Raw genomic sequence first — 9,324 nt, 5'->3', positions numbered from 1 at the left:
AACCCAAGAGAGTATATTGAAAGACTTAAAAAAAAAAGCAAGAGTACCACTGTATGAACACCAAATATTTAAGGGATAGATGGTGCTTGAGAAGGAGAGTCATATAGGAAAGGAGCAAAAAGAAAGTTAAACGAGGAAACTAAGGAAGAAACAGTGATTAACCACATCAGTTGCTTCAGAGAGGTCAATAAATGCATATCACAAAGATTATCACGGGTTGACATAAAATCCCCTTACACCAACCAGTCCAGGAGATGACTAGACTCTCACTTGGTATAAACAATTTGATTAAAGTTTGACAAAACAAGGAGAGGGGTGTATACTAATTTTGCTTATATTGCCAGTAGGGCAGGAAGATGTGATTTGCTAGTGATTTTCTACTACAGAAGAAATAGCTTTAGAGTTTTTCAATTTGACGTTCAATTTCATAGACACTGACAGACAGCCTTGGGTGGCATAGAGGGATTTTTGCAACTGAGGTAACCCAACTAATTATCACATGCAGACCTTATTTTTTATTTCCTACTTAAAATATGATTGGTCATGATGCTGAAAAAGTTTTTTCCCACACTTTAAAAGTCATATTTTCCTGATATAATATCATAATTGTCAGATCTAGCTTTGAGATAACTCCATAGCAGTACAGCAAAACTTCCCAGGCAGCAGGATTTCAGCAAGATCCATTAAAAACAGATATTGATATCTATAGATTTCCACAAAGCTGCAAATATAAATAGCCATATTATGAAGATGAGATTGTATCACTCATACTGCTAAAAGGTGACAATGGTAATATAACTTTTTGTAACATGGGTTGTAAACAAGACAAGTTCTGAATAGAAATTGTTTTTATAATCTACCTTGCAGTCCCAAACAGGAAAACTTTTTAGGAGAATGGCCTCAAAAGTCTGTCCTTGGGGTCTTATGATGGCACTGTCCAAGTTTTCATGCTTATTCTTATGAGTTTCAAATGCCACTCAATGTCCTCAACTGCATTATGAATTGAATATTCTACTTTTGTTTCTTCTTTTTTCCTGGTTGTTCCTGCCTGACTGGTGGGCTATTTAGAGACTTTGTATTTTTGCACAAAAGTGCCCGTGTTTATTCATTCTTCAAACTCTGTCAACTTAAATCAAACCATTGTTTGGCTTATGACAAACACCAAACCCCAAATTTCCAAAGGGCTGCATTTAGTTTAGCAATGCAATTCATATTAAAGTCAATGTCTGGCCAAATCCCATGTAACCCTTTGAAAATGTAGGGGTTTGTCAAAAGGTTTCCAAAAGAAGAATAATCATCTTAGTCTTTTGCAGAGTTATGGTTTTTTTGTTTGTTTGTTTTTTGTTTTTTTCTTAAAAGTTATTTCGGTTCTCCAAGGATGCTTTTCAATCACCTAGCAGGAACCTCACGTGGTGCTTTGAATATCTTCTCTTACTTGTCCCCAGACTGTGAAGAACTGAAGTTTAGTTTGTTTAAAGATGGTGTTTTGAAGGGAAAAAAAACAAGGCTTAATTTCAGTCTTTCATGTTCACTGACAGCATTGTCACTTGCTAAGCAATTTCTCCAAGACATTCATTACAGTACTAATATCTCTCTGTATATTTTATTTATGTGGTTTGGTTTGCGATGAATAACATATTTATGCAAAAATTCAATATATCTTACAAGATGCCAATACACAGAACAGCCATACTGTCCTACTCTACAGTTAATAAAATGCAGTAAATAGCATATAGTTTCAGAGGCAATTAGAACAGTTCATGACTTCAATTACAAAAAAAAAAGCCCTTATGATTTCTAATAATTGTTATTTATCTTTCATCTGAAGTGTTCCTCTTGTCTGCATCAGCTTTGGCCCAGAAATACCATTGTCAGAGGGAACAGTATTTAGCTGCTGCTCACCGCAGCAGTAGGAGAAAGAGAAATTGAGGATCAGGACCCTTTATATCAGGACCTTCTTAGAGAGCCACTCCGTGAGACTTTGGATTGATCATACTCTGCTAGGCCAACCACTCACCTCCTCCCACCAGGGTCAGTCATCTGGCTTCTCAGTTCAAACAGCCAAACTAAGCAGTACACTTTGCTTGCTAATGTGAAGGAAGAGAAAATCTCATAAAGTCAATTTGGAATTTAGAAAAGGTTAGAAGTTCCAAGTTGGTAAGGTCAGTGGCATTAGTCTTTTAAGAGAGGTCCTCTGCAAAACATGATCATCTAGACACCAGATGCCACCAACCCAGTTCATCTGATTCATTTCTGTTCGCCCATGGAACAAGCCCAAGGAGGAATTTCGAGGCCATTTGTCCTGCTCTCCATCTCCAGCCAGTGACATTCTAGATCAATGCCAATGGCTCTATATCTTTACATGGATCTGTCCTTTCTATTCAAACTTACAAATCATCCATCACACTTGCATTCAGGGTGACCATGTTATGCTGGTGTATTGCATGTTTGGCATCTACCACAAATGGAATTTCTGATTTACAATTTACAAAATTACCTCTTCCGCCCCTTCTGGGTTTGCATTGTGGCTCATCCAGGAGCTTTTATTCACTATTCATTTTTTTTTTTTATGAGGATGCAAAAAAATGAAAATAAAAAGCCCCCCACTTCCTCTTCCCTCTCCTCGACAAATGTACTAATAAAACAAAGGCTTTTTATTTTGAAGAAATACTATTGAGGAATTAAAGGCGTGACATCAGGGTAGCCTCACTTCTTCATTATCTGATTCTTTTCTCAATGGGCAATGCTTTACCGAGTACCATATTCTTTCAAAAGCAATGATAAAGGAGTCCTTGGAATAAACAGAAGAGTTCCTAGTTAGTGAATACCTCAGATTGCCATGGATTGTGATTTTTAAAGCCAGATCCTAGGAACTCAGCCTTTTTATCTTCAAATGTTCAAAATTAATTTGCCGAGCCATACAGATGGGTTCTCTACCCTCACTAAAATTGTCTTTAAAATCACTGAAGTTTAGACTGTGCTTTCTATACCGAAACAGAGGGGTGGCTATTTCTAGTGTTTTCTTCTCTTTTTCCAACTACGTCATTGATTTATTTCTTTTGAATAATTGGGAAAAGAGATCTGTTTTGAAGAGGGCAAGAGGGCTGTAACTAATGCACCACAATTGAGTTCACAACACTAGCTTAACTCAATTATCTGGGGTCTGGGGAGACTCCAATCTGCCCATTTCTGTTTCTCAGTGGCAGGCTAAAAATCACCCACATGGAAATGGTTTGTTGAATCAGCTTGCAAAGGCCAATTCCATATTCTCTTCATTTTTGAAAGAAAGATTGCTCCTCTATTCTGAAAGGCAATGCAAATAAACACAAAAGAATAAAGACGGGTAGAATGAAATAGCCCACCCTGTACCTGGAAGGACACATTAAAGGTAGCTTAGCACCCTTGCATCCTAGCATTCCCAGCAAAGTCCCAAAACTCATAATCACTGAAAGGATACCAGGAGAACAACCTAGAGATCACAATGGGACGACCACATTGGCCCCCTACTCACAATCAACAGTATTTTTATTTCAGGGTATTTACAGGGTGTCTTTTTAGGTCCAGCCCCCATAAAATGCATCATTTGCAGACAGTTTGCATTTCAGTTAAACCCTCTACTCTTGAATTATCATTTTTCTGAAGCTTAGTTGCTCGTTCTGTTGACCATCAAGCTCAGTTTTTAAGGGGAAATTGCATCAGGAAGAACAAGAAGGAAGTTAGTATTTGTAGAACACTATGTGCCGGGAAATGTGCTCGTTTTCCTTACATGCATAATCTATTTTTTTTCCAGAAACTCTCCCTTTTCTTCCTCCATTGATGAGCATATCATCCACAAGGCCCTTTTTGGTAGAAGAACTTGAAATAGGCTTATTTTAATCTTAAAATAAAAAGGTTAAGGGAACATTATTTGAATTTTGCTGCAGGGATCCAGAATGCCAAACTACTTCACTGGATAAAAGGAATAATACAGATAGGATCTGTATTCAAAAGCTATATTACTATTTCTCTTTGGAGTGTTTGAAATGCATTTTGACAAAGCTATACAAATTTTAATCAGAGCTGAGAGATTCAGAATAAGGGAGAGAGCATCAATATTTCCCTCAAAATTTAAGATTTTTTTCCCTAACATCTCTCTCCTTGAAGCTTAAATTTTGGATGGACCTGACTTCATCTTCATAATTGCTGTCCTGACTATTTTAAAATTAATCAGTCAAGCAAATTTTATTGACCAATATACTATGTAGTGCTGAGAAAGATACAAAGCTGTAAAGGGTGTGATATCTTACCTTAAAGAATTTATAATTGCACTAAAGAGATGAGATCTGTGAAAAGTTAACTTACAGTTCAAGGACACATATGAGAAGATTCTAATTTGTAAAAGAAAAAAGCTAGGCAAGTATATAAAAATCCTTTAAACAAGTCCTTATTGTACAGCTAATGTTACTTTGACAGCTAGCTGATGTCCCTGGTACTAATAAATTGAAAGGTCTTACATAACACAATTGACTTTATCTTTTTTTATTTTTTATTTTTTGCATGGGCAGGCACCAGGAATCAAATCCAGGTCTCCAGCATGGCAGACAAGAACTATGCCATTGAGCCACCATTACCTGCCCCATAATTGACTTTAAATGCAACAGAATTTCAAAAAACATTCCACACTTAGACATCCAAAAGATATACTTAGTAATGCTGCTGCTTTGTCATTCTGAGTTGTAAAGGTAGAAAAGAATTAAGCCAAATGATAAATTTGCTTATGATTTCACTTCATATACAAAGGTAGTTTTTCCCTTCCTGCTTTTTCTTCATTTTTTCCCTTGGCATTTTGAAAGCCAGAACACTAGTTTGAAAATCAGACACTGTGGTAAGCTAAATAAAGGGAACCCAACATATTTGGGTCTTAATCCCTGGAACCTGTGAACATGACCTTGCATGGAAAGTCCTTTCAGGTATAATTCAGTTAAGGTTTTCGAGATGGAGTACAATCACATATATACTTCTAAGAGGGATATCTGACACATACACAGAGGAGAAGGTGATGTACAGACAGACATTTAAAGATGCTGGCCTTGATGACTAAAGTGATGTGGCCACAAGCCAAAGAATGACGGAAGCCACCAGAAGCTGGCAGTGTCAAGAAACAGATACTCCCTGGCGCCTCCAGAGGAAATACAGTCTTGCTTGACACCTTGATTTTGGCTCAGTAGTATTGATTTCAGACTTTAGGTCTCCTGACAATGAATTTCTGTTGTTTTAAGCCACCAATTTTGTGGCAGTTTGTTACAGTGGCCACAGTAACCTAATACACTAATATGTTCCCTAACAGTGTTCCCTATGAGCCAGTTACTTTATATAAGATATCTCATTGAATTCTTCTAACAACTAAGTATTATTATTACTATACAAATGAGAAAATTGCAACTCAGAAAGGTTCCATAACAGGCCACCTATGACTACCAAACCCAAATTTTTTACACTATGCCATATTTCTTCAAAGCCTTTCTTTTTCCTTGATTGTCAGCTATTCTTGTGTCAAGCTAGGATGCCCAGGCTAATAAGAAGTGTGACCAGCTTCAACATATACATATGTGGATTTCCTGCTTTTTGTCTGCTCCACAGTCACCATGCTAACCCAAAACATAAGCTCAGGTCCTGACTCAATTTAAAACAAACAAACAAAAATGAAGCACTATTCTCTTCTTGCTGTGGATGCTGAGGGTGATCTGGATCTAAGAGTCATCCTATGCAACCAACCCTCAGAGCTGAGCTCCCACCTGCCTGGAGCAGCCATATCCTGGACCCAGAATGGGAACTCTTCCCTCGTTTCTGCTTTAGACACACATATCTGATGATTGCGTGCACTGCTAGTTAACATTTTGGCAAACGAGGCTTTTTAATGGAGAAGAGGGGATGGGGTAAGGGAAGAGGGGAGTTATCTTGTCTCTGTTTCCTCTTTCTCCCTTTGAAGGCTGTCTTGGCCTTTGAAGTTGGGTAAACACAGCATGGTGGGAGGGGATGCCAGCTGCCCAGACACCATTGGCAGAAGACTGAAGAGCTGTTGCCTTCCCTCCCCAGCCTGGGAGGTGTGCCCTGTTGTAACACTTCTTCTCTGGGGCATTCCACATTGGGAGCTGCCAAATAACAAATCCTAACTGGTATACCCATCATGAAGTTTTAAGCAGCAGCCACTCTGGACAAAGGCTTTCTGGTTCCAGTATTGTCTTCTTGGCTGATATTTCCCTCTTCGGGTCATCATCTGTGACATCAGAAAAAAGAGTGGAAAAGGTCCTCTGTCTCTTTCTTTTTGCTTCTTTTCTTTCCTCTGTGCACCATCCCCTTTCCAAATTCTTTTGCAAATTCAAAGGCTAGCCATTCTGACATCGTCTTCTTTCTTCTCTATTAAAAGGAAAGCTTGTACATGGTTGACTCATTCACTTCTCAAATTTATTAAGTACCTGCAGTATGCAATGTAATGTGTTAGGGTTTGTGCTATAATCAGGCTTAGCTTGGTGCCAAAGTAGTGAACCACAGCAGGTGGATGGAAGGGGCAGAAAGAAAGTAGCAAAGGGATATGAGTAGCATCCATCCTAGCTCTTCTTGTAGGAAAAAAAGACTTACAGGGAATAGCTTTCTCCTTAAGTAAGCATCCCTAGACGCCCCCAAAGTAGCCTAAAGACTGCATAAAAAGCCCTAGGAGACACCTTACTCACCAAATGATTGGAAAGAAGCAAAGCTGGAGATCAAACAGTGGAAAAAAACAGCATCCAACACTAAAACCATATTCCTGGAAGCAGCAAAGTGTACTGGGCTTGGGACTGATGTGAGTAAATTCCTGGCTCAACATGTTGGTGGTATGAAGACCATGCATAAATTGCTTTAACTACTCTTAAACTTAGTTATTCCATCTGTCGATTAGCCAACAATAATCCCTACTCATAGGAGTGGTGGGAAGATTAAATGAGAAAATGTATGTAAGAATTCTGGCAATTCAGTTATTTCCCCAACTATTATGGTCTTCCCATCCTTCATGATAATGAGCACATGACCTGTAGTATAGGAGATGTTCAATAAATGTTTGTTGGTTGATTGATTGACAGATGGTGGGTTACACTCCATTCCTCCCTGAATTAACTATTCTGAATAACAATTAAGAGCATAGAATTGGCTCTTAGGAATGTTTTATGGAAGGATTTGGATGAATACCCTGATAGCTAGAAGAAAAGAGAGATGAATTTATTGATTTTTATTTAAGGAAAAAAAAAAAAACCAAATGAAGAAACCTTTGAAAGGGAGAAAGAGATGGAGACTTGAGCAAGACAAATGGTTAAGGGTCTGTGAAGGGATAGAGAGAAGGGGTCATACTTAGCAATCTGTGAGATTAGAAGGGAAAAGATAATTAAAAGAGTATCCTCTCACAAAGAAGGCAAGCATCAGCTATGAACAAGCTCAGGTAGACATTTCGAGGACCTGTTACTGAATTCTATTAGGTCCCACCCTTCTCTCCTTGGGGATTCAACCAAAACCTCATCCTAAGAAGGCTTCATAGTTTAAAGAAACAATATAATGATTCCAATTATGTCTTTTGATAGTAATAATACTTAAAATTTATTAAACAATTACCAGTACACACTAAACTTTGTTGTTAAGCACTTTATCAAATCTAATACTTTTGTAATAGGGAGGTACTATTATTACCTACATTTCATACATAAGGAAATTGTGGGTTGGAGATATCAAGTAAATTACCCAAGATAACCATTAATAAATGTTGGAACCACTTATAAACCATTTAGGAACATAGACCTAAGTGTATCTATTTTAGTTTCCAGGCTGCTAAAACAAATACATACAATGGGTTGTCTTAAACAATGGGAATTTATTGGCTCATGATTTTGAGTCTTGAAATTGTTAAAAATCAAGGTATCAGCAAGGCAATGCTTTCTTCGTGAAGACTGTGGCTTCTGGGACTGGCTGCTGGCTATCCCTGAGCCTTGACTTTTCCGTCACGTGACAATGAACATGCCAATGTTTTCTCCTTTCTCTTCTGGATTCAGTTGACTTCCAGCTTCTGTAGGTTTCCATGGCTTCTTTCTCCTTCTGGCTTTCACTTTGTTTATAAAGGACTCCAGTAATCTGGATTAAAAACTCAATTTGATTCAGTTGGGCCACACCTTAATTGAAGTGACATTTTGAACAAATCTTATTTAAATGGGTCCACATCCACCAGAATGCAGTCCCAGAACAAGAACATTTCTAAACTGGGATACACAATTCAATCCACCACAATGTCTAATCCTGAAGTCTATACATTACATTGCCAAATATGTAAATGATATGGTAAATGATGTAAATGTACACTACCCTCCCCCCACCTCATACGCAACCTCTTTCTCATTGTCCTTATGGAGATTGTTCTCTGCAATAGCTCTTTAGTTCTCATCAAATCTCCTGATGTCATGACATGATTTCAGCCTATTTCTTTCCACTATTATTTCTAAAAATGCTGGTTTATTATCCTAAAATGTAGATGCTTATCATGCCCTCCATAACATAATAAATATCTACTCATCAATAGTTCTCTTTCCCTGGACCATTTCCTAGAATGCACCTTGATCCTCTGTTGAAGACTGTGTTTTAACTTCCAGCATAATACCCATCCTCTCTTTGTGGGAAATTCAGTACTATTGCACTTTTTTTTCTTTTTAATCATTAAGGATCAAAACCATTTGCCAAATCCAAAATAAATGGCAAGAAGAAAAGTCATAGTGGAAAGAAGGAACACTCATTGCAAAGATAAAACTCAACTCAAGATAAAACATGGAGAGCTCAAAGATACCATCTGCTGTGTTTACTCAATAGTATGCCCTGGTCCTCAAACTTGAAAATGCATCAGAATTGCCTGGAGGACTTGTTAAAATGCAGATTACTTGGCCCCTCCCCCAAGTTTCTGATTCAGAAGCCTGGGATGGGGCTCCAGAATTTGCATTTCAAACAAATTTCCAGTTGATGCTGTAGTTGCTGGCCTGGGTGCCACATTTTGAAAACCACTGGTATCCAGAAGTGAGTCTGTATACCTGTTTTAGACCTAAATAACATTCTAACCAACCTGGACTGCATGGGACAGTGTCAAATGGAGACTTTGTTTGTGTGTGTGTATGTATGTGCATGTGTGTCAAGATACATATGAACACATATCTATAACTGTCCAAAGCATGTTCATCCATATCATTTCTTCCTATGCTCACAACTGCCCCATGAAATAGCACTATAACATAGCACATCTGAGATGATGGGTTCTGAGGCCAGACAGGTCTCAGCCTAAAT

Source organism: Tamandua tetradactyla, chromosome 8, assembly GCF_023851605.1.
Source record: "Tamandua tetradactyla isolate mTamTet1 chromosome 8, mTamTet1.pri, whole genome shotgun sequence".
Lineage (NCBI taxonomy): Eukaryota > Metazoa > Chordata > Mammalia > Pilosa > Myrmecophagidae > Tamandua > Tamandua tetradactyla.
The sequence above is the reverse complement of the archived record's forward strand: the minus strand, read 5'-3'. Positions refer to the sequence as shown.